Here is a 25,307-nt window from a genome sequence, read left to right on the forward strand (position 1 = left end):
GCTTCCATCCACGCCCAGGGAGATTAGCTACAGTGCCGTGGGTTGCAAACTTCTTGATAATGTTGCACTGGAGATGGACTTGTAACCTTGAAATTGTTGAAATCCACAATTTTGGTTCTCAAGTCGTCAGACAGTTCTCTTCTCCTCTTTCTGTTGTCCATGCTTAGTGGGGCACACACAGACACACAATGCAGAGACTAAGTGAATTTCTCTCCTTTTTATCTGCTTTCAGGTGTGATTTTTATATTGCCCACACCTGTTACTTGGTCACATGCTTGAAACAATCTTATTTTTCCACAATTTTGAAAGGGTACCAATAATTTTGTCCAGACCATTTTTGGAGTTTGGTTTGACATTATGTCCAATTTGCTTTTTGCTTTTTTTTATTTTTATTTAGTTCCAATACACACAAATGGAATAAACGTGTATAGCAAAACGTGTTACTGCAATCCTTTTCTGTGAGAAATACTTCATTTTCTTGAAAAATTTCATGGGTGCCAACATTTACGACCATGACTGTATATGGCTATGAGACTGCTGAAGAAACACAACAATATCTAAAAATGTAGTTACTGAAATTAAAAGTAAAAAAAATAAATATTTCACAAGTCTAGGCTTTTCAATCTATGGATTTGGCGGAAAAGCTATTGACCTGCGTAAGTCTCAGGCTTCAGCGGCAGCATGAACATGTAATGAAATATCTTGAGCCATCACTGGGGTTGCACTTTAAAGTGGAAGGGGGTCCTCTTACCTACTGGCCACATGTGCGACTGCACAAACTTTACATATTATTTATTCACTCCTAAGAGCATGTACTATTCAACAAATAATTGACCCATAATAATAAATAACAATATATAATAACAATAGCTTGTTGTCACTTTATGTAATGGGAATACATCACAAAGACGAATGCATGAAATGCTTTGTTATTTCACTGACTGCTCCTCACAGTATTTAATATCTAGAAGTTATTTTTTCATGGTATCACTAAACTGTTATGATTTATGCCGTTTCTCCTCTGTATTTATATCTGAAAATTATAATTTTGTATTATTATGCAAAGTTGAGAAATCACTGACACTGTCCTTGGTAAGGCAATAGATTCTGTCCCCTCTGGCACAACAAAAGCTGAAAATGGGCATAATGTTATTATAGCTGAATGGAGTTCTTTACAAACAAAGTAATATTTATTTTGCTTTCTTTCTCTTTTTTATGCATGCACTCATAACCAAGTCTAGACATTTACTAAACGGGTCACAAGGTTATATACATATCTTAAATCCTTCGTAACCATTTTATAGGTTTTCCAGAGAACAATAAACTCAGCAATATAGGGATGAAGAATATGTCCTACTACTTATATATATATTTTTAAATAATATACCCTTATTTTATTAATTTGTAAATTTCATATCTTAAGACATTAATATAACTATTTTGCCACAGGCTGTAACCTTCCTTGCAATAAATGGTAAACTTAAGAAAAGTAATGGCATTGCTGGCTCACATGGGCCGTTTTGTGGACAGTCTTACGTCAGTGTTGGATTGCTCTTGTGTACTAATCCAAGTAGACGTAAGGACGTGTACTATGTGATTCACTTACACAATACTGATAGACATAGAGAAAAGGAACATAAGCATATGTAAGCTTTCATATTTAGTCTAAGAGACACTTTCAGTTTCCTAGTTGCGTTTGATAAGGGCCATTTTCTAGTTACAATGTACTTGTACTTTCAAAAGATTTTTAATAACCTGCATGGTTTTGTTACCATAACCCTTCAGTGCAAAACGAGTGCAAACAATTGCCAAAATTTCTCATTCTCTCCATTTCAGAGTTGGATCCAGAGCTAGATTATTTGCCGGCAGTACTCACACTTGGACTTTCTTTCCTTTTACATCCCTGGCCATTCACAGGACGTAAATAAGGGTGTATTCCCATCACGATTTTCTACTTGCTTCCGTATACGGTTTTGTATTAAGAAAATGTATACAACTGCATAGCAAACTGTACACATTGACCTCTCATACAAAAATGTACACAACAAGATGTATCTGGTTATGTAAGATTTTGTAATTGTATGGCTATGTGTATTTTTTTGCAGGGCACAGTCAACCACGGTTTTGTGTCCAGTTGTGTCCTGTTTTTCTGTTTACAGGATTGAGCATGTATTGAGCACGTGATTGCATACAGTTTTGTCAGTTTTTGAGAAATACGTTTTTTAAAACAAAAACTGATTCAAAACAGTATGGCAAAATTGTGATATGTAGCCTAAAAGATTTTTGAGGGGCAGGGTGGCATCAAAACTCCCCTTTAAATTGCTTCTAGACTAATTTGTTCTTATAGCCCAAGATTGGAAGTGGTTTGCCTGGTAAAAAAAAAAAAAAAGTAACAAAGGTATAATAAAACATAAAAAAAGACACAAAATGTAATTTATTTTTGACAAGTACATCCGGCATATTTATTATTTAAAAATTATACTTTGCAAATTAACTGAGAATGGGCTTCCTGATCATAAAATGAGATCAGCCTCTGTATGTTGCAAAAGATCATACACATAATTTGCATATCACTGTATTATCCTATAATACAAGATGAGCATACTTGTTTTTAGCCATAATCGTTATTATTGTTGACTGACTCATATAAAACAGTCATTTCTTTTACTGCACTGACTTTAACTAGGTAAATGGACAATCTCAGAAGTAGGAATTTCTCTGGCTATTAGTTCACGTTCTCTCTTCTTATGTTCTGGAACATTTTTAGATAAATGTTTTTAATTACTGCGGAAATCTTCTTCCCAGACCAGATGAAAACAAGAAAAAGAACACAACGTAGAGAATTCCTACAATACTTTTCTGATCCAACTGTTTTCAGTATGTCCAAGCAGTAAACAAATTTGGTAAGTATGGCAAGCGCTAATTATTCGGAATCCATGCTGTTTTGCTGCAACAATAGATACACAAATTGCCTTAGTGGAACATCCTAATGTTAATGCAAATGTTTAGATCATAATGAGAAGGGTTGGCAGTGTAGAGGAAGCTCGATGCCAATATTCTTGAGTGTTTGAAGTTGTTCCAAAACTCTGATTATCCAGTCTGTGCCACAACATAAAGTGATGGAAAGGTTCTATAGTTATTAGATAAGTGGCACACAAGTTTCCATGTCCATTCAGCTATATAGGCCATTTATACTTGGACTAGGCTAATGAAAATATTCCTGTACTGCAGTTTCAGTCGAGGACAGAATGCAAGTTTACATGTGACACAGAGACCAGTAATGCAGAATTGAATTGTAATGGTTAACTGTTCTGTGTTATTTTGCTTCTGAGGTTTGTTCTGTTGCTTAGAAACAAACCATTTGGCATGTAGAAGTATTCTTAATTGTGAGAAATACAATTGTATTTAGGACTTAATGCAATTTAAAGAGCAACTCTCTCTTAAAGTGTACCTCTCACTTCAAAAAAAACTTTAAAATGTTGTAAAGACATGTCAAAAGTTTTCATCCGTCTGGGTCTGAGTGTTCATCCCCTGACAGATCACTAGAACATCCCTGGCAGAGAAGGGCAAGGCTGTGCAATTCTCTATCCCCTTTCTGTGCACACTAGTGAGATGGTCCCATGACATTGGGGGTCCATCTTGGTCACATATCACAGGAAAGTGCTTTGTGTTCACTTTTCCTTGATCCTTCTAGTGATCAGTCAAGCAATTAAAGCTTTTCACATGTCTATGACAAGGTGACAGTGCCTGTTTTAGGAAAATATCCACCCTTAAACAACATTCAAAATTCTGCACTGAATAATTTTATTTATATATTTTTATAGCCCTCTAAGCTTTATTTTTATTATACAGAGCTCCAATATTATACAGAATTCCAAATATTAAGACATTTAGTCATTCATGCTACAGGATACATTTTGTGCATCATGTGCACCATTTATTGGTACACTATCTCATTTCAATGACCCCTTCTGATAAACCATGTCTCTTTACCTCTAAAACAAGAAACAGACAGTGCTCCGTAGTGTGATACTGTTATCTAACGGGATAAAAGGTAGAAGTGGTGCTTATTACAAAAAGTTACACTCCGCCAAGTGTAACCATGGATAAAAGCAATAGTGTTAGGTGCCTGCAGCCGCTCCATGTCCTATTCGACATAAATGCAAAAGAAACCTCCAACCTAATGACGGGATTCAAAGGCGCTGGACACACAATTGTAGGGATCTCAGGTTTATTCACACATGATGCAACGCGTTTCACAGTAAGACTGCTTCCTCAGGCATGATGAATGCCTGATGAAGCAGTCTTACTGTGAAAAGCATTGCATCATGGGTGAATAAACTTGAGATCCCTACAATTGTGTGTCCAGCGCCTTTGAATCCCATCGTTAGGTTGGAGGTTTCTCTTTCCCTCTAAGGCCATGTTTACACTGCAGAATTTATGAGTGGAATTCCGCAGATATATTCCACCTGGAAATTCCCATTGATTACTGCTGCACCGTGCATGGTGGAATTTCCACGGCAGATGTTTCTGCTGTGGAAATCTTGTTTTTGGCGTCTGCAGAAACAATAAACATGTTCATGGTTTCTGCAGATTCTGCTCAGAAATGTATTGCTGCCTTTGAAGACAGTGCACTTCCGGGCGGTCCTAGCGCCGTGTTTTACAGGCAGACATTCTGCACATTGTACACCATGTGAAAGTGAGCAAAAAAGTATCTAAAACACAATTAATGTAAAGGGATACTCTGCCCCTAGACATCTTATAAGTGGTATGCACTTATGAGGGCAGGACAGTGCGCTACAATATGATTAAAAAAGTATTTGTGTACAACACCAGCCGGTGAGTACTTTTGCCTGGCCTTTCACAGTATCTAGGCCCTAGAGACTTTAACGGGAACAAGATAGTACACCACTTAGATGTATGTATGTGTTATGCACCTATGAGGGGAGGACAATGCGCTACAGTACACTTAAAAAAGTATTTGTGTACAACACCAGCAGTACACACCAGTGCTGCAGCACACAGTCACTGTGTATTACACCCAATATTGCACCTTCTCTCTCAATATCACTCCCTTACCCTTTCAGTGCTTCTAGGCAGGATTTGTGTTTGAGCAGAATCACTGCTGTTCTGTGCAACACACTGTGAAACACACTGCTCTCTGCTCCTTTCTGTAATAGAACGCTGTAGTGACTGGGAGGTGAATCACTGTAGTAAGAATGCTTTTCTGTGCAACACACACTGCTCTCTGTACCTCTGTGGATGTGCGACCATGTCTTTTCTTTGTCTCTGTATCCACATTTTTGTATTCTCCTTTCCGTTTTTTTTGTTTTTGCTTGGTCTGCACTTCACTCCTCCCCCATAGCCCTTGCACATATAAGTGAGTAGGAAGTGCTCTAGGGCCCCTTCCTGCACCGTGTCTGCGTGGGGGGCGTCCCGTGGGCTGGTTCGAGTGGCATTTGGGGCTGCTCGGCCAGCAGGTCGTTCCCCTCCCGTGGGCACTGGTGTTGTGGCGGTGGTGGTCGCTGCGTGGTGCCGCATCATTTTATGCTAGGGATGTTAGGGACCCGCCACATCCAGGTGGCCGTGACGAGGCTGGCAGGCTTCATGCACTTTATGATCATAAAGTACACAAACGACCTGTTTGTTTTATATATATTGCTGGGAAGTGTTAGATCATTTGTGCATATTGTGGATGTGCGACCATGTCTTTTTTTTTGTCTCTGTATCCACATTTTTTATTCTCCTTTCTGTTTTTTTGTTTTTGCTTGGTCTGCACTTCACCCCTCCCCCATAGTCCTTACACATATAAGTGAGCAGGAAGTGCTCTAGGGCCCCTCCCTTCCTGGCTAGGCTTCCAGTCTCTGGCTGGAGGCACATGGTAAGTGAACTGTTACACCCTGTTCACACTGGTGTGGTACTGCGTGGCGGCTGCTCCCACCGTGGCACCGTGTCTGTGTGGGTGGGGGGGGAGTCCCATGGGCTGGTTCGAGTGGCATTTGGGGCTGCTTGCCCAGCGGGTCATTCCCCTCCCGTGGGCACTGGTGTCGTGGCGGTGGTGGTCGTCGCGTGGTGCCACGCCATTTTATGCTAGGGATGTTAGGGACCCACCACATCCAGGTGGCCATGACGAGGCTGGCGGGCTTCATGCACTTTATGATCATAAAGTACACAAACGACCTGTTTGTTTTATATATATATATATATATTGCTGAGAAGCGTTAGATCATTTGTGCATATTGTGGATGTGCGACCATGTCTTTTTTTTGTCCCTGTATCCATATTGTTGTATTCTCCTTTCCGTTTTTTTGTTTTTGCTTGGTCTGCACTTCACCCCTCCCCCATAGCCCTTGCACATATAAGTGAGCAGGAAGTGCTCTAGGGCCCCTCCCTTCCTGGCTAGGCTTTCAGTCTCTGGCTGGAGGCGCATGGTAAGTGAACTATTACACCCTGTTCACACTGGTGTGGCACTGCATGGCGGCTTCTCCCGCCATTGCACCATGTCTGCGTGGGGTGTCCCATGGGCTGGTTCGAGTGGCAGTTGGGGCTGCTCGGCCAGCGGGTTGTTCCCCTCCCGTGGGCACTGGTGTTGTGGCGGTGGTGGTCGCCGCTGCGTGGTGCCGCGTCATTTTATGCTAGGGATGTTAGGGACCCGCCACATCCAGGTGGCCATGACGAGGCTGGCGGGCTTCATGCACTTTATGATCATAAAGTACACACACGACCTGTTTGTTTTTGTGGTAAGTGAACTATTACACCCTGTTCACACTGGTTTGGTACTGCTTGGCGGCTGCTCCCGCCGTGGCACCATGTCTGCGTGGGGGGGGGGGGGGGGGGGGCGTCCCGTGGGCTGGTTCGAGTAGCATTTGGGGCTGCTCGGCCAGCAGGTCGTTCCCCTCCCGTGGGCACTGGTGTCGTGGCGGTGGTGGCCGCGTGGTGCCGTGTCATTTTATGCTAGGGATGTTAGGGACCCGCCACATCCAGGTGGCCGTGACGCAGCTGGCGGGCTTAAAAGTTTCTAAAACACAATAAATGTAAAGGGGTACTCTGCCCCTAGACATCTTATAAGTGGTATGCACTTATGAGGGCAGGACAATGCGCTACAATATGATTAAAAAAGTATTTGTGTACAACACCAACCGGTGAGTACTTTTGCCTAGCCTTTCACAGTATCTAGGCCCTTGAGACTTTAACAGGAACAAAATAGTGCACCACTTAGATGTATGTATGTGTTATGCACTTATGAGGGGAGGACAATGCGCTACAGTACGCTTAAAAAAGTATTTGTGTACAACACCAGCAGTACACACCAGTGCTGCAGCACACAGTCACTGTGTACTACACCCAAAATTGCACTTTGTCTCTCAATGTCACTCCCTTCCCTATCAGTGCTTCTAGGCAGGATTTGTGTTTGAGGTGAATCGCTGCTGTTCTGTGCAACACACTGTGAAACACACTGCTCTCTGCTCCTCTCTGTAATAAAATGCTGTAGTGACTGGGAGGTGAATCACTGCAGTAATAATGCTTTTCTGTGCAACACACACACTGCTCTCTATCCCTCTGTGCAAAAGAACACTGATATGACTAGGAGCTGAATCGCTGCTGGAAAAAAGCTTTTATGGCCAACACAGCGCTGTCTGTCCCTATCTATCTCTCTGCAAAGAAATGCTGAAGTGACTGGCCGCAATATGGCTGCCGATTATATAGGGCTGTGACATCACAGGGGTGACTGGCTGCTGATAGGCTGCATGCTTCATGTGATTCTGGGTCATCCCACCTACCCTTGTTCTCACCTTCACAGGATTCCTTGCCCCATGTCCTCACAAGTGGATCCGCCATTTTAGATGCCCTGGAGCCTGGACCGCACTAAATGGAGTTTAAGGAAGCGATTTGCGCAATTGATATTCACATTCGTTGCAAATCAAGTTTTTTCTGAAATTCGTAACAAATTCAGACTCGTCAAATTCGATTCGCTCATCCCTAGTGCAGATAATAGCCTATTGCTGCATATATCTCTATATTAAACTATTTTCTGTATTGCAGAAAATACATTCTATCAAAAAGTTACACTTCCTTTTGTGGCATTGCCAGTATTAAATATACATAACATCCATCTCCAATATGACGAGAGGAATACGTGAGAACATAGAGCAGACTGTCTTTTATCAGCATAGTGTGCTCTTGGCCGCTTGCAGCTTATGTCAGCTTGGTTACTTCGTCTTGAGATATATCTGTGCCATTTTCACACTGTCATTAAGTACGCTTCTTTTTATCCTATTCAGTCTTATTAATCCGGCCTGTGAGGCAAGCTATTATTGAAGCAGAGGTGCAATGTTAGCACTTTGTTGACTCTATTCTTTGAAGTACTGTCCAGAAAACCGTAACCCTCGTGTTTCTAAATAGGCTTCACAATGACACCCGAACGGCGGCATACGGCAGATGAACGGCTTTGTAATTAGAATCATTCATCATTTGTATTCTGAATACATCATTAAGCAATTGGATATTGTTAGAAAATCTGGTGAGTTTTCTGTCTCCTGATCTTTTTTGCAGGTATGGTTTTTTATTATAGCTGCACTAATTTTAATGGTTTTAATTATCTGCAATCATCAAATTATTTTCTAAATTTAATAGCATAATTTTGCATCTTGATTTGTAAGTCATTTCTTGTGAATTTCAGCTCTGCTCAGCCTATTAATGCACATTGTATAAATCTGAATATTATGGAGCGTTTGCAGATAGGCAGATCATCAGTGTTGTGCTGCATGACTGAATGGTGCCCTCTTGTGGTAGGAAACACTGACACTTGCACTAAGGATTTATAAATATTCATTGTATGGGGTATTCTGGAGCAAGGGAGCACTAGCAAAACATATTGACACCGTTTTGGCTACAAGGGTGCATTTAAAGGTGGATTTTTATGCCTTGGGTTGTAGTTAAAATGCAAGAACTAGTACAACTGGACTGTTGTTGCCCATGGACCTCCATGCAGCTGCAACTGTACCCCATGTTTGCCATACCTAACATGAAACGTAGAGATGTGAGCACTGCAGAAGAGAGCGGCAGATACTGATAGTTGCCATTGCAGCAATCTTCAGGGCAGGGGCGGATCCAGAGTCTAGTCTCGGGAGGGGCACTATTAGAGAATTTAGTTTTGGTGGACAGAAAATAAGGTGTTTCTTAAAGAACTTACAATATTATTAAATGTATCCAGTATAATAATCAAATACACCAATTGCCAAAGAATGGGAAAGCGCTAAAGAAGTTTTTACAATTTAAAACTACAGCTCCCAGTATGACCTAAGTAGTGGTGAGGAGATGCTGGGAGTTGTTGTTTCACCCATCATTACTGCAAAACTTACAAGTGACTACAGCTCTGATGGGACAGTCAGGACAATACACAATGATATCAGTGACTACAGGTGACGTCTTTTCTATAGTCTTTCCTTATCTAATTCAGATGGTACATACCACCGGGTCCAGCTAAATGTTCTCGCTGAAGAACTTGATGTCCAGATGGCTCCTCTCTATGTCAGCGGATTCTGAACCTCTATATAAAAACAAGTATTATTATAAAACTGCCAAACATCCCATCCTTTGAATATAATTCTGACACACTGTACCCTCTGAATATACTACAACTCACTTTATCCTTTGAATATAATACTGCCACACACTGTACCTAATGAATATAATACTGCCACACATTGTGCCCACTGAATAATACTGCCACACATTGTACCCACTGAATACTGCCACACAATGTACCCACTGAATAATACTGCAACACATTGTACCCACTGAATATAATACTGCCACACACTGCACCCACTGAATATAATACTGCCACACAATGTACCCACTGAATAATACTGCCACACATTGTACCCACTGAATACTGCCACACATTGTACCCACTGAATATAATACTACCACACATTGTACCCACTAAATATAATACTGCCACACATTGTACCCACTGAATACTGCCACACATTGTACCCACGGAATATAATACTGCCACACATTGTACCCGCTGAATACTGCCACACATTGTGCCCACTGAATATAATACTGCCCCACATTGTACCCTCTGAATATAATACTGGCACACACTGTACCCACTGAATATAATACTGCCACCCATTGTACCCGCTGAATACTGCCACACTGTGCCCACTGAATATAATACTGCCACACATTGTACCCGCTGAATACTGCCACACTGTGCCCACAGAATATAATACTGCCACACATTGTACCCTCTGAATATAATACTGACACACACTGTACCCTCTGAATATAATACTGCCACACACTTTACCCACTGAATATAATACTGCCACACATTGTACCCACTGAATACTGCCACACATTGTACTCACTGGATATAATACTGCCACACATTGTACCCACTTAAAATAATACTGCCACACACTGTACCCAATGAATATAATACTGCCACACATTGTACCCACTGAATAATACTGCCACACATTGTACCCACTGAATATAATACTGCCACACACTGTACCCACTGAATATAATACTGCCACACATTGTAACCACTGAATAGTACTGCCACACACTGTACCCTCTGAATATAATACTGCCAAACACTGTACCCCTGAATATAATACTACCACACACTTTACCTCTGAATATAATACTACCACACACTGTACCCCTGAATATAATACTGCCACACACTGTACCCTCTGAATATAATACTGCCACACATTGTACCCACTGAATATAATACTATCACACACTGTACCCCTGAATATAATACTGCCCACACACTGTACCCTCTGAATATAATACTACCACACACTGTACCCCTGAATATAATACTACCACACACTTTACCTCTGAATATAATACTGCCACACACTGTACCCCTGAATATAATACTGCCACACACTCTAACCTCAGAATATAATACTACTACACACTGTATGCTCTAAATATCCCTCTGAATACAATACCGTGATGTATTGTGGCTTATGAAAACCGTACTACCCCAGAAATTCCTTATACTCTGTGCCCCTCATATATAGTAATAATGCCCCATCCTGTGCCTGCACATATAACTATGACCTGTCCTGTTCCCCCTCATTATAATAATGCCCTCTGTCCTGTGCCCCTACCATATAATTCCCCCCTGTGCTGTGCCCCTCACTTATAATGCCCCTGCAATGTTCCCCTCACATATAATGCCCCCATCCTGCTCCCTCAGGGGGCATTTTAAATAAGGGGCACATAACAGGGTGTATTATAAGTAAGGGGCACATAACAGGGTGCATTATAAGTAAGGGGCACATAACAGGGCCTTATAAGTTGAAGTACATTATATGTTAGCGGCTCAAGGGGGGCATTATAAGTGAGGGGCCCAAGACAGGGGGGGCATTATAAGTGAGGGCCTGTAATGCCCCCCTGTCATGTGCCCCTCACATTGAATGCCCCCCTGTCATGTGCCCCTCACATTTAATGCCCTTGCAATGTTCCCCTCACATATAATGCCCCCTGCCCTGCACCCTCAGAGGGCATTTTAAGTAAGGGGCACATAACAGGGGGCATAAGTGAGGGGCACATGACAGGGGGCCGTAAATGTGAAGGGCACATGACAGGGGGGCATTACATGTGAGGGGCACATGACAGGGGTGCATTATACGTGAGGAGCCCCCCTGTTATGTGCCCCTCACTTATAATGCCCCCCTGTCTTGGGCCGCTAACATATAATGTGCTTCGACTTATAATGCCCCCTGTCCTGCACCCTCAGGGGGCATTTTAAGTAAGGGGCACATAAAAGGGGGCATTATAAACCAGAGCACATTATTTGTTAGCGGTACAAGACAGGGGGGCATTATAAGTGAGAGGCACATAACGGGGCCCTGTCAGTCTGCCGGAAGTGGCCATTCCAATGTCCCCCGCAGGAAGCCGCGGCCAACACATGGGATACATGGAGGGGCATGTTGGCCGGCACTCCGTGCAGGGTTCAACACACCCCCTTACAGCAGACTGCAGGGGCCCTGTTCAGGAGATTGTAGGGGGTCCTAGCGCTTGGATGCCCCACAATCTATAACTTATCCTCTGTCTCGGCGTCTAAATAGGCTGTAAATAAATGAAAAATAGATGCTGGCAGCAGTGGAATAGATAGAAAGATAGATATGAGATAGATAGATATGAGATAGATAGATAGATATGAGATAGATAGATAGATAGATAGATATGAGATAGATAGATAGATGATATAGAGACAGATATGCGATAGATGGATATGAGAGATAGGAAATAGATAGATAGATAGATAGATATGAGATAGATAGGTAGATAGATAGAAAGAAATGAGATAAATAGATAGATAAATAGATATAAGAGATAGATAGAAGATAGATCGATAGGATATATATATATACATATATATATATATATATATATATATATATATATATATGGGATAGATAGATAGATATGAGATAGATAGATATGAGATAGATAGATAGCTATGAGAGAGAGAGAGAGAGAGAGAGAGATAGATGATAGATATGAGATAGATAGATATGAGAGATAGATAGGAGATAGATAGATAGATATGAGAGAGATAGATGATAGATATGAGATAGGTAGACAGATAGATCAGTGTTCCCCAACCAGGGTACCTCCAGCTGTTGTAAGACTGCAACTCCAAGTATGCCCACAAAGCAAAATACAAGCTGGGAGTTGCAGTTTTACTACAGTTAGAGGCCTCTGCTGGGAAACACTGATAAGAGTCCCCCTTTACCACTCACTGTCTCCTCCCCCCCCCTCTTCCTCACCCCAAAGTTACTTACCATGAAGGGCAGCATCAGGGTGGGCAGGGGGGGGGGGGTCTGGAGGCATTGGGTGGGTGTCCAGGCCTGTGGTGGAGGTGCAGGAAACTCAGCCCGGCCTGCAGGAAATACAGAGGAGTGAGAGGGGGAGGAGCTTATCTCTCTTCCCAGCCCCTGCACAGTGTAATGCCTGCAGACTGAATGATGCTGAGACCGAAGCATCCTCAGTACTGACAGGCAGCCTGCAGAGGATGGTGTCCCCGCGGTTAACATGCTGCAAATGCTGCAGGTGAGGGGACAGTGGAGCCGGGGCTGACAGCTCCCGCTCATTAATACTATAGTATCGGGAGGGGCAGCAATTTCTGGGGGGGGGGGGGGATGGGGGGGCAATTGCCCCTTTCCGGCCCCCCTGGATTCGCCAATGCTTCAGGATCACAAGACTGCTTTGCTGGCGTGATGTCAGTGTTTCAAACAGGCAGTCATTTAATTGCAACGCTGGTGTTTCAGTCATAGTCATGTGACCCAGTGGTCCTGCACCTAAGAATCTTGTTGCTTGATTCTTCATTCTGCCCCTTGTGGCAGACACGATCTTTAAATAGGCATTGTCAGATAGAAAAACTTTTGATATGTTGTGAAGCATGCAAAACCAGTAGGTTTTACAATTGCTTTCATTCGAAAATTTTCTGTATTTCATACTGAAAAAGCCAGCCGAATAACTGCCCCCCCCCCCCCCCCTGCCTGCTTGGACACATACTAGTCCTGCTGTGTCCATATGTCATCACCTATGTCATGGACACACTTCCTTGATTGACAGCTGTGAGTGCAGGGCTCACAGCTGCAGGACAAATCCTGTGTCCCGCTACTGTCAGTGAGGACAAGCTGGGAGTTGTAGTTTTGCTAATGCTAGGGGAGATGTGAGCCACGCCCCATGCACCCTCCCTTTGAGAGAAATTCAGACTAGTGAGCTAAATTGAAAGTGTAATAAAAAAAAAATAAAGGTGCTAGACACATAAAAATTAGATGTACATGGTCAGGATTAGGTACTGAGTGATATATAAAAAAAATAGTTTTGTTGTTTAATCTGACGGGTACGCTTTAAGTGTGACAGGAATGATATCATAATCATTCAAGTATAATTTTTGTGTGACCTAGGTCCTGTAAAATACACCCTTGGCCATATTACTTCTCTAGTGCCCCTCTGGTTATTGTATTGTGGTAACCTTGGGGGGTGTAGGATAGTTGGGGTGTTGCTGTTCTGGATAACAAAGGGCGCTGTTAACCCTTGTCACTCGTGACGCCAGGGTGAGGGTTAAATACTGTAATGGTGCTGGGCCTATTGCCACCCTTCCCAAGAGCAATAGGTGAATGCGTAATAAATGGATTGTCCACAACCCCTGTTTAACTAAAGAACTTTTACTGAAGATTTTCTGTAGCAGGCAATAGCAATAACAGTCCAGATAACAGAGTATATTCACAGTTGAGCAGCGATTGACAGTTGGTTTGGATCAGATAAGCTCAGTTAGGCTTCTAAAAGATTCCGTAGCATAGATCCGCTGGATTTAGGGGTGCATTTAGGTCCAGTGATCTTGCGGAGAGTAGCAGAGAATTGTAGAAGTACAACAGCTTCGGTATAGGCCGAGGCTGCAAGGCTTTGGCCTAGTAAACGTACTTGAAAGTTGCGGCGGTCCTACCTCATTCAGTGACAGCAACCCAAGAGAGAGAATAATGGCGGCAGCTCCCTTATATGGGCAGGGGCTGAGCCATTTTGGATTGGTCCATAACAACTGTCACTCACCGTTACACGGCATTGTGGGTGAACACGTGGCACAAGAACCACCTAAGGTCCTTCAACATACCATAGAGTTCTGAGTAACGGGTCACATGACCTAAGGTCCTGCGACGCCAAACAAGTGGGTAATGCAATATACATATTTACAATGATAATTTCTATAAATATTAACTTACTAAGGGGTGACTAGGGGCTAACTAGGAATACAGACCCCCTCAGTCCTAGGGACTCTGACTTTGGGGACTAATAACCAAGGTAAAGTATGAAATACTGTACCGGGACACCACAAACCCCCTTACTTAAAACAAGTCGACCCCGACGCTTGTCCCCTAAGGCAGAGGGACTAGGACAAAGACAGAATTATTAAACATTCTTTACATCCTGACAACATTTTCTTTTAATTTGACTAGTATCCTTAATAGACAACTGAAACTCTCTACACATTCTTAGACTAGCGTTCTCACTAGACAATTATGAAGCTATCTAACAAGTAGTCTCAAGCTCCCTAAACATTCATGAAGCTTACTAGGCATTTATGAAGCTCACTAGACATTTATAAAGCTCACTAGACATTTATAAAGCTTACTAGACATTTATACAGCTGCCTACACATTTAGTCTCAAGCTGTCTAGACATTCTTTTTGAAATCTCAACACATTTTTTTTTCTTTTTGCCACGATGAGTCACCTGTTAGTACACAAAAGTTATACTGGCTTGCCTGAGGCCATCTACCAGTAAGTTTAGCTACTAGGGTCTATCGGCTACACGCTACTTGCCGCTAGAACACAACAGAATAACCTTACCTAGGTTACCTTTAGAAATACGTGTTTAATTTTTAAGCTCGCATGAGCACCTACTGGCCAGGTAGAGCATCTCACACACGTAATAAAGAGAAGAGAGAAGTTAGTGTACATAACAGTGGCAGGAATTGAATATTGATAGGCTACAATTCCTAAAGTGTTTCTTGAGTGTGAGATATTTTTTTATTTTTGTGTATTGGAGAAGACTGAAGTAAGTACATTTAAGTGAGCTATTTGAGGTACTATTTTTGAAGACTGAGGTAAGTATATTTAAGTGAGTTATCTGAGGTACTATGTGTGCAAGTACTGCTTGGAAGTCAGTCTTGGTACCTTAAGGGTAGTTTACCCTTAGTAGTCCTTTGAGACCGGTGCTAGCGATTGGTGACGGTAATGCCACTCTCGGAGAAGCCGGGAGAGTCACCTATTTAGCACCTACTAAACACCTTATAGAATTTCCTCTACATTTGTATGTACAGGTAAACAAAAATTATTGAAGTTTTTTCCTTTGGTGTACATATGCATCAAGCAGACATTTTTTCCATGTACAACCTTTACCTATTTTTTATGTTCACTGACACGAGGATACTTTCCTGTGTACAAGAACCATATACATTTTTATTATACAGACTTACACATTTATTAACACTCCAACAAGGTTCAGGCGCATATAGCTAATAAGTGCAATTTTCTTGGCACAAAAGTCTTATGAGTATGTAGGTATATACACAAAACTGGCGTGTATGGATCTGCAGTACGCCTACACTAAGAGTCCATGAAAAACACGGCCTTACCACAATCAGCCTGGCACAAAACTTACGAATCTCCTACTGGCTGGGAGTCTCTTGACCTAATGGTCAGGCACAAGCTTAATGGTTACATTGCAAAAGTTGAAACTGGAACAGGCTTAGCATAGTCCTGCTAGGTACATTTGTTTTGAACTTTTCTGTTACTGAAAAACAAAAGAGATGAACAGCAAAACAACAGACATTACATCACAGTCTCTCAGAAGACATTTTTCCTTATTCTCCTCACTCCTCTTCTGGTTCCCCTATACCTCCCAACATCTGGAGTAGGCAAGGAGTTCACATAACTCTCCCACACCACATTTGTGAGAGTTGAGTGGGACACTGATGGATTCAGAGTGACCAGTGGCTTACTGGCCGCTGGTTTCTTTTCTGGGACAAGTGTGGTTGGTGCTCAATAACTCGACCCCATCCCTCTACCTGGAGTGGGTTGCAGCACATAAGTTGGTTGGTACCCTGGAAACAGGCAAGCTCTCCACGTCGGGAGAGGGCCTTGGTACAAATGTTGGTACCCGTGCAGGAGGCAAACTCTCTTTGCTCCGAGAGGGCCTAGGTACAGTCGTTGGTGCCCGAAGTTTAGGTCTACTTTCCTGGTCATGGGCAGGCCTTGGCACTTTGCTGCATTCTGAAGAAAATGACTGATGTTGCAGAGGCTCCTCCTCCTTGAGTACGTTGGTGGAGTCATCAGGAGCAGGCCATTTCAGCCTCAGGTTGAAGGGATCGGACTCCCAATCAGTTGAAGGAAAATATTTAAATAGAAGCTGTGTTGGAGCTGTTGGCCTGGTGACCGCAGCAGCCCATTCTCCTCGCAGACCCTGGACGGGGTGTATTTCACAATTTCACCCACCTCCAGGGAGTAGAACTTTTTGTGAAGATATGGCCTCTGCACTGCTCGCCAGTTTACGAGGATGGTTTGCCCTGTGTGGCAATCTAGGAGTGTCCCATACCCTCTGACCTTGTCGAACTTGGCCACAGTTGCTCTTCGTCATTCTAAAGGCTCCTCCCCTTCTCGGGGATGATCCCACTTGCGGATGAACAGTGCCTCCATCTCTTTAGTGTTCTCCTGATAACGAATTCTCTCCTCAGGAGGTAAATGCACATGCTTAGGGGCATACAGTTCTCTGTGTCGGGCCTTGATTTTGTCCATCAACTCAGCCAGCTCGGCTTCCTGACGGGCCCTTTCTCTTTGTGCGGTTGGGATTGATGGGAGCGGCTTTCCAGGTGTAGGCTGTAAAACCACGTGCATATATTCAATGAATCCTTGCTCGTCCCCAAAAATCCACTGGGGCAAATTTGATGAGCGCGGTCGTGCACTCCACAAGCTGGACAGGGGTACTTCAGGCTCAGGGCTGGAGGAGGAAGAAAAGGCCGCCTCCGGCCGCCTCCCAAATTGTGAGTTGTACAAACCAGAGGAAAAAAGTAGTCCAGCGCTTGTAGAAAAATGTGGATAAAAATCTCCCTCTAAGTCTTTATTGCAAAAATTCCATAAAATGAACATGTACCATGTACAGAATTTACAGCTTGATGAGTTTCATAATGACCCACTTTATCAAAAGCTTTTGATAAAGTGGGTCACCACAAAATGCGTCAGGCTGTATATTCTGTACATGGTACATGTTCCTTTTATGGAATTTTTGCAATTAAGACTTAGAGGGAGATTTTCAAAACCTGTCCAGAGAACAAGTTGCTGAGTTTCCCATAGCAACCAATCTGATTGCTTCTTTCATTTTTTTAAAAGGCCTCTGAAAATGAAAGAAGTAATCTGATTGCTTTTGATAAATCTCCCCAAAGTGTTTATCTACTTTTTTCCTCTTATTAACAGAATAGGTTATATATGTGTGATTGCTGGGGGTCCGACCACTAGTACACCCACTAATCTTAAGAATGGAAGTTCTGGATTGCCCTGTGAGAACGGAACGAATTAACATTTGTGTGACCACTGATTGATTGTTTCACTTGTATGGGACTATCAGAAATTGCTAAGTGTGAACAATCCCATACATAGTGACTGGAGCAGTGACCATGCAAGTGCACTAACGCCCCATTCACATGGGGCACTTGGGAATTGCCCTTCCCAACATTACTGGGGTACGATTTTCAGTGATCACACATATATCTCCTACTCTTTGGATAATGGTTTGAGGCCATAAAGACTACTGCTGAAAATGTATAGTTGTAATAACACACGTCATGTGACCTTGCCACATTACAACTGGACCCTGTCACCTGTGGGCAGCAACCTGTATGGTAGGGACATATGCTCTGTGACAAAGAGAAGGTGGATCCAATGGTAACTGTATAAATCAAAAGGTGGAGATATTAGGAGGCAAGGAGACAGTCAAACATGATACTTTACTCACTCCTAAGTCAACATGTACCCCAGCTCTGCTCCAGTGTCCCCTGTGTGTGCCTGTTACAATGACGTCCATACTTTTTTCTTTTCACACTGCAGCCAATCTCAAGCCTCGCTGGTCTCTGCGTACATACCTGACACGTGACTACTGATACCCGTGATTGGCTACAGCATCACAAGAGTACATGATGTTATCACAGCAGGCCTAACAGGGTACAGTGAACCAATGGCAGTACTAAAGCACATTTTCTTTTTTAGGCATATTCCAGCCTGTAATTTTTTTTTTTATTCCGAGAAAACTCCCTATATAATTACTAGAACACAAAGGAGGAGAATTATTAAAAGCTGTGGAATATGTGGAACTCATGATTTATATTACAACCTTGTTACTGATAAGTCATTTTCTCATTGCAGATCCTTTATGGCAGATGATGTAAAAACAGATTATGAGTTTCATCTGGCTATATCTGACATGACATTGAAATATTATTTTTAATGACAGTAATGCTTTAAATCATCACTGTTGTTTTAAGTAACTTCACTCCATTTGGTAGCCTATGTGATCTGTAACATACAGGGTGGCCACCTTTCTTTCCCAAAAATACCTGCCATTCGAATTTGCATAATTAATTATATATGCATGACATCACATTAATCATCCCCCTGATCCCCCTGTGCCATAATCCTTCCAGTTGAATCCCCCCCACCTGCCATGTTCTTTTACTTATTTCAATTGATCCCCCCCCTCTGAACCCTGTATAATAACCATTTCAATTGATTCATCCCCCCCCCCTTTCCTCTGATCCCCTTGTGCCATAACCATTCCAATTAATGTATCCTCCCAGCGGTCAAGTCCTGGGGAAAAAAATGTGGGAACTCACCCATGATTTCCACTCAAGGGCTAGTCCTTCAAGACTCCTGCTAATGGAAACTGTGTTCATGCTCTGGAAAGAGTGCAGGAACTCCGTTCCTGAGCGTTCCTGCAGGACTTGAGCCCTGATCCCCCCCCCCTCCCACCAATCCCCCTGTGCCATAACCATTTAACCATTTTCATTGTTTCCCCCCTCCCCTGTGCCATAATCTTTTGCAGGGCCAGGGCAGCGGGACTAAGGGTACATTATTTGATTCTGTCCGCAGGGGCTCTTTCCTAAAAAAAATACCAGCTTTTGCATATTTTTTCTACAAAATTACTGGCAGAGGCATTAAAATACCGTCTGTGCCAGTAAAACACCAGCTGGGTGGCAACCTTAGTAACATATAACCTATGTGATCTGTTCATCACTTCATTTACCAAACGGATTCCTCATCCCCAAAAAACAGCTCTAAAGTTTTGGCCACTATCAGTTCTGATTCCTCTCTATGAGGGGAGGAGATAGTAGTTGGAGAGTGTGAGAGGAGGTAAAACAGCTTGGCTCTTCCTTTATAGTTTATCTCTGAAGATCACCTTTAGCTTGCATGAAGCTTAAAGGGGTACTCCGGCCCTAAGACATCTTATCCCCTATCCAAAGGATAGAGGTTAAAATGTTAGATTGCAGGGGTCCCGCCGCTGGGGAACTCCGCAATCTCTCATGTAGCACCCACCTGTGTGAGCTGCACACAGCGCTGGAGGCTCCAAGTCTGAAGCCTCACGACCACGGGGCCAGAGTATCGGGACGTCATGACTCCATCCCTTGTGACGTCATGCCCTGCCCCTCTATACAAGTCTATGGGAGGGGGCATGACCTCCAACTTTGGATAGGGGATAAGATGTCTTAGGGCCGGAGTATACCCCTTTAAGCCCAGAAAAGTCAGTAGTTGAGATGACTATACTGTATTTTCTACAAGCCAGTGAGGAGTAGGTCTACAAGTGCCTCATTGCTGTCTAGTATCTATTGGGCCTCATTCTTGGCCTAGTCATCAGAGTGGCTGAGTGGACTTCACATGTATTGCCTGGACTCCTCAGCTTTGGGTATTGCAGAACATCAGGATAACCACAAGTGTCAGGATACCCTCATGGAGCCAATTAGATTGGATTAGCCCCCTTTGATGAAGCCGAGATTGAGTGGGCTGTCATTGCTAATTGTGCCAAAGGGACTGAGCATGTTATAAAATACCATGTTGTTTTATGCTTTATGATGACTGGCAAACCTGAAGCCTTGACACTTTCAGCATACCTAAAGGAAAGGTTCCCTGCAGCATGCTAGAAGAAAATGTTCTTCCAGCTTTTATACATTTAAATTCTTGATCAGATAAAGAATCCTTTTCCCGATTGCATGACTAACATTCCAATTGTATCCTATTGGTTCTCTACATGCATGTGCAGTGTGTGTGTGATACAACTCGATGACTTCATCATGATCAACATATGACTACCATATGACTAACATAACTAACTTCTTTGTCCTGTCAAAATCATTATCAACCCCAATACAAAAACAAGTCCCTCACTTCCCTTCACCTCATGCAGTTCAAGGAAAACTGTCAGCCTGTTCACTCACACTAAACCCAATACACTGGATTATAGTGTGGGTGAACAGGAGTCCGTCGAGGGGTCACTTACTTAAATATGTCCAGTAGGTCCTGTGATATGTCCCCCAAAAGATCCTCTGCTAAATTCAGTGAATAGCGCACAGAGGGCGGGGCTTCGCCTGCTACATTTACACATTCATTGTCTGTGACGCCACATCCTAGTGAAGTAGGGTCACAGACAATGGATAGGCAAATTGAGCTGATAAAGCTCCACCCCCTCCACGCAATTCACTGAATCCAGCAGAGGATCTTCTGAGGGACATATCTCAGGAACTACTGGACATATTTACGTAAGTGACCCCTCGATGGACTCCATTTCACCCACACTATAACCCAGTGTATTGGGTTTAGTGTGGGTGAACAGGCTGACAATTTTCCTTCAAGGAAATGGGGCATAGGACAAAACAGGGCGCTTAGAGCTAATCTCCTGCAAGCAGAGGGGAGACAGGGACCCTGTCTCATAGTTAAATATTAAGCAAAGGGAATTTCCTTGCCCAAAATTCTACCAAAGGATTGTAAGGTGTGGGTGTGTTGTTGCCAGAGTTTGAACTGTTTACTTTTTGAACTGAATAACCACATCACCACCAGGGCTCCCCAACCACCCAATGCTCCAAAAGGGTGAATAAACACAAAAACCAGAACATGGGTATGGCATTTCATATTCCTCTGTTGACTCCCAGCTAACATCTGGTCACAGTGTTTTTAAGCCACAAAAAATACACACGAGCATAGCCTTTTTTTTTTTTTTTAATACAAAAAACGCTAAGGGTAATCTAAGCTAAAGATAATAAAAAGTTTGAGATACCTTAGATTTTGCATGTCAAAACAAAGGCACAATTCATTTGTTACACTCACTACTTTACTTAAATTGCATCTTATGACATTCAGTAGCAGAAAGTTTTGCCTCAGGTATGGACAGTTCAGCCATGAGAGTTATAGACAATATTTGTTATAGTAATGTCTCTTGATGTAAGCTCTATAGTGAAGTAATAATGCAGATTAACATCACTCTGAAATACCTAACACCAGGGACACCAATACTCTATAATAAATTGCATCTTGGGCGGCCTTGTTATAGAATATGCATTTGGGGCCCAAATGCTTCATGTTATGCATCTACCTATATATTATTAATAAAAGCTGGAATTAAATATTCTTTTACAATGTCTAAATATTGTCAGTCTCTGAAAGCAATTTGACTCATAGCACTGAAGTCTGCAGTATTTGAAGCACTTCTTAAAGTCCGCTCAGTGACATATTACAATCAATAACATACTCTGTTTTTGGATCTCCCTTGATACCATTCCTCTGGTGCTTAACAGTCTGTACTTGTGCAAGAGCGTTGCTTTGTTGTTCCACTTTCTCTCTAAGGAATGCAAGTACAATGTATTAACTTTGTTTCAGCTCAAGTCAAAGACTTTGTAAACTATAATTAAGTACCCGACAGATAAAAGAATGTATGAGAGTAGAGATGAGCACATTTTTGAAAAACTCGATTCGGCCGTTTTGGCGAATTTCCCCCCAAAATTTGGTTAGGTCCGAATATATTTGTGGCAAATTGCTATTAAAAACGGCTATTTATGGCCTAGCCTCAATAGTGGTGTAGAATCCTTTCCCTTGCTGTAATACGCATAGGGTGTGTGCTGAGTTAATGAAATAATACTGTTATGACATGCAGATCAGAGGCATCGCTATTAGAATCACTGTCACAGAGCGGCACAATGACAGAGCCTGGAGGTGGCATCAGTATGAGGAGACCATATAGTGGCTGAATGACACAGCGTGGAGATGGCAGCAGCATGAGGAGACCATATAGTGGCTGAATGACACAGTGTGGAGGTGGCGGAAGCATGAGGAGACCACATAGCCTCAATAGGGATGTAGAACACTATGCCTTGTCCTAACACCCATGGGGAGTGTGCTATGTTATTGAAATAATACTGTTATTCAGTATGACATGCAGATTACAGGCATCGCTATTCGAATCACTGCCACAGAGCGTCTAGATGTGTCAGCAGGGAAACCATATGGCGTCAATATTGAAGAGAATAAAGATAATTTAAATGTAATTTTTATTTAATTTAATTTAAATTTATTTACATTTTTTGAGTACCCATTCTTGTGGTCATCAAGCTGACGGTCCTCCGCCAGGCGAGACACTACCTGTTCCAGCCCCTGCCTCTCAGCGCCCCCTGACTGTGAAAGTGTGAATGTTTCTTTTAATCAGTTATGGTTCATTGTTATCGCTAGGGATGAGCGAATCAAATGTGACGAATCCTAATTCGTTACGAATTTCAGGAAAGATTTGATTCGCAATTAATGCGAATATTGCCGCTATTCTATTCAGCGATCACTTCATTAAACTCCATTTAGGGCGGTCTAGGCTCCGGGCATCTAAAATGGCGGATCAACATGTGAGGACATCCTGGGAAGGCGGGAACAAATTTTTGGCGCGTACGCCATTGACCGTGCGATTTAATTAACTATATATTTTTATAGTTTGGACATTTCTGTACGCGGCAATTCCAGACATGTTTATTTTTATTTACACTGTTTTTTTTAAAATGGGAAATAGGGGGTTTATTCAAACTTTTATTAGGGAAGGGTTTAAATGACCTTTATTAACTTTTTTTTTCACTTTTTTTTGCAGTGTTATAGCTCCTATAGGGGGGTATAAAACTGCACCCCCTGATCTTTTACACTGATCCCTGCAAAGCCATAGCTTTGCATAGATCAGTGTTATAGGGGGTTGATTGCTCAAGCCTGTAGCTCAGGTTTGGAGCAATCAAATGCCGATCGGACGGGACAGAGCTAGGTAAGGGTTCTAGCTGATCGGGACATCGTGATTTAATCGCGATAGTCCCGATCAGTCCAACTGAGCTGCCGGGAAGCTTTTACTTTTTAAAAGCAGCAATCAACTTTGATCGCCACGTCTGAAGGGTTAATAGCACATGGCACAACGATCCGTTTTAAATACCGGGATCGGGTGCAGGGCGTACAGGTATGCCCTCCATCCTTAAGAGGTTAATAGTCCCCATAGGGGACTATTTATAGCAATCTTTTGATTGCTAATACTGTTCAGTGCTATGCATAAGGCATAACACTGATCAGTGTTATCGGTCATCTTCAATCTCAGACCAGAGCAGAAGATCCGTGGAAGGTGGCGTAGGCAGGTGAGGGGTCCTCCATGCTCCTTTCTGGATGATCGGATCTGTATTGATCATGGCATCTGAGGGGTTAATGGCAGACATCTGTGCGATCGCGGATGTCGGCCATTACCGGCAGGTCCCTGGCTGTGATCAGCAGCCGGGATCAGCCACGCATGATCCGAGCATCGCTCCGATGCTCGTGGTCATGTACGGGACCTGGTGCGCTAAGTTATTTGGTTATTAAGGGGTTAAGGGCCTTGTTACTGTTAAAGGCCAGCCAAAAGCATACATCTGCTGCTGTTGTAGACAAATACTGTTTTAAGCTTAGTGAAGCGTATTGTACTCCCCTCATATACACACTAAGTATGTCAGGCAGAAAAGTGCAAGGACGTGCACAGAGGAGTGGCAGAGGCCTAAAGTCACCAGGTGCAGGCAGAGGTCGCAGCAGACTAGGGGCGAGTGGCAGCCGGAATCGCAGCGAGAGGCCTAATTTCCTGGTATCAGCTAGCCGTCGTGTCTCGACCAGCAACTCATCTGCCATCATCAATTGGTTAACACGGTGATCCACGTAATCACAAGTGACATCTGATACCCCAGTTAACAGTCGGTGGGTTCCTCAGACACAACCCTCAGTTGGCATGGCCCGGGAGCAGTCCCTGTCCTCCCATTGCCTCTTTCCTATGCTGTTCCCTCTCCTACAGAAGTATCTTATAGATCTAATAGAGGACAGTCAGCAGCTACTGCCCAGCTAAGAAGTGAGGAGACATCCACCGTTTCCTCCGCTAGGTGGGCAAGTAGTGATGAGGAGAGTGAGGTGGGAGGTGGTGTTTCCAGCGTTCAGGGTCCTGAAGCAGACACTGTTGAGGAACCTGAGGAGGACATCAGTGACATGCAGACACATGTTGATGATGATGAGGCCGATCGCAATTGGGAGCCGGGTGCAGAAGGGGCTTCATCATCATCAGGAGAAGAAGGTTGCCCGTGAGCCAGCAGCTGAGTCAGCATGGTGGCAGAAGTGGAAATTCTGGAGCCAAATGTGCCCAGGAGAGACCAGCTGCTTCGGGGCAGCCTACCTTCCCGTGAGATAGTGGAG

General features: G+C 43.0%; 1 protein-coding gene across 2 annotated transcripts in view; it reads left to right on the forward strand.

Annotated features, from left to right (window-relative positions):
* Nucleotides 1-25,307, forward strand: part of LOC130361730 (complement C1q and tumor necrosis factor-related protein 9-like) — a 55,576-nt gene that overhangs the window by 3,180 nt on the left and 27,089 nt on the right. The window contains exon 2 of one of the 2 annotated variants that reach the window (XM_056565080.1): nucleotides 2,806-2,903. The gene's annotated coding sequence lies outside the window, so the exon portion shown is untranslated. Of the gene's footprint in view, nucleotides 1-2,805; nucleotides 2,904-8,449; nucleotides 8,522-25,307 lie in introns of those variants that run through there. The other variant, XM_056565081.1, reaches the window with a different exon arrangement.

This window comes from Hyla sarda, chromosome 3 (assembly GCF_029499605.1).
Source record: "Hyla sarda isolate aHylSar1 chromosome 3, aHylSar1.hap1, whole genome shotgun sequence".
Taxonomy (NCBI): domain Eukaryota; kingdom Metazoa; phylum Chordata; class Amphibia; order Anura; family Hylidae; genus Hyla; species Hyla sarda.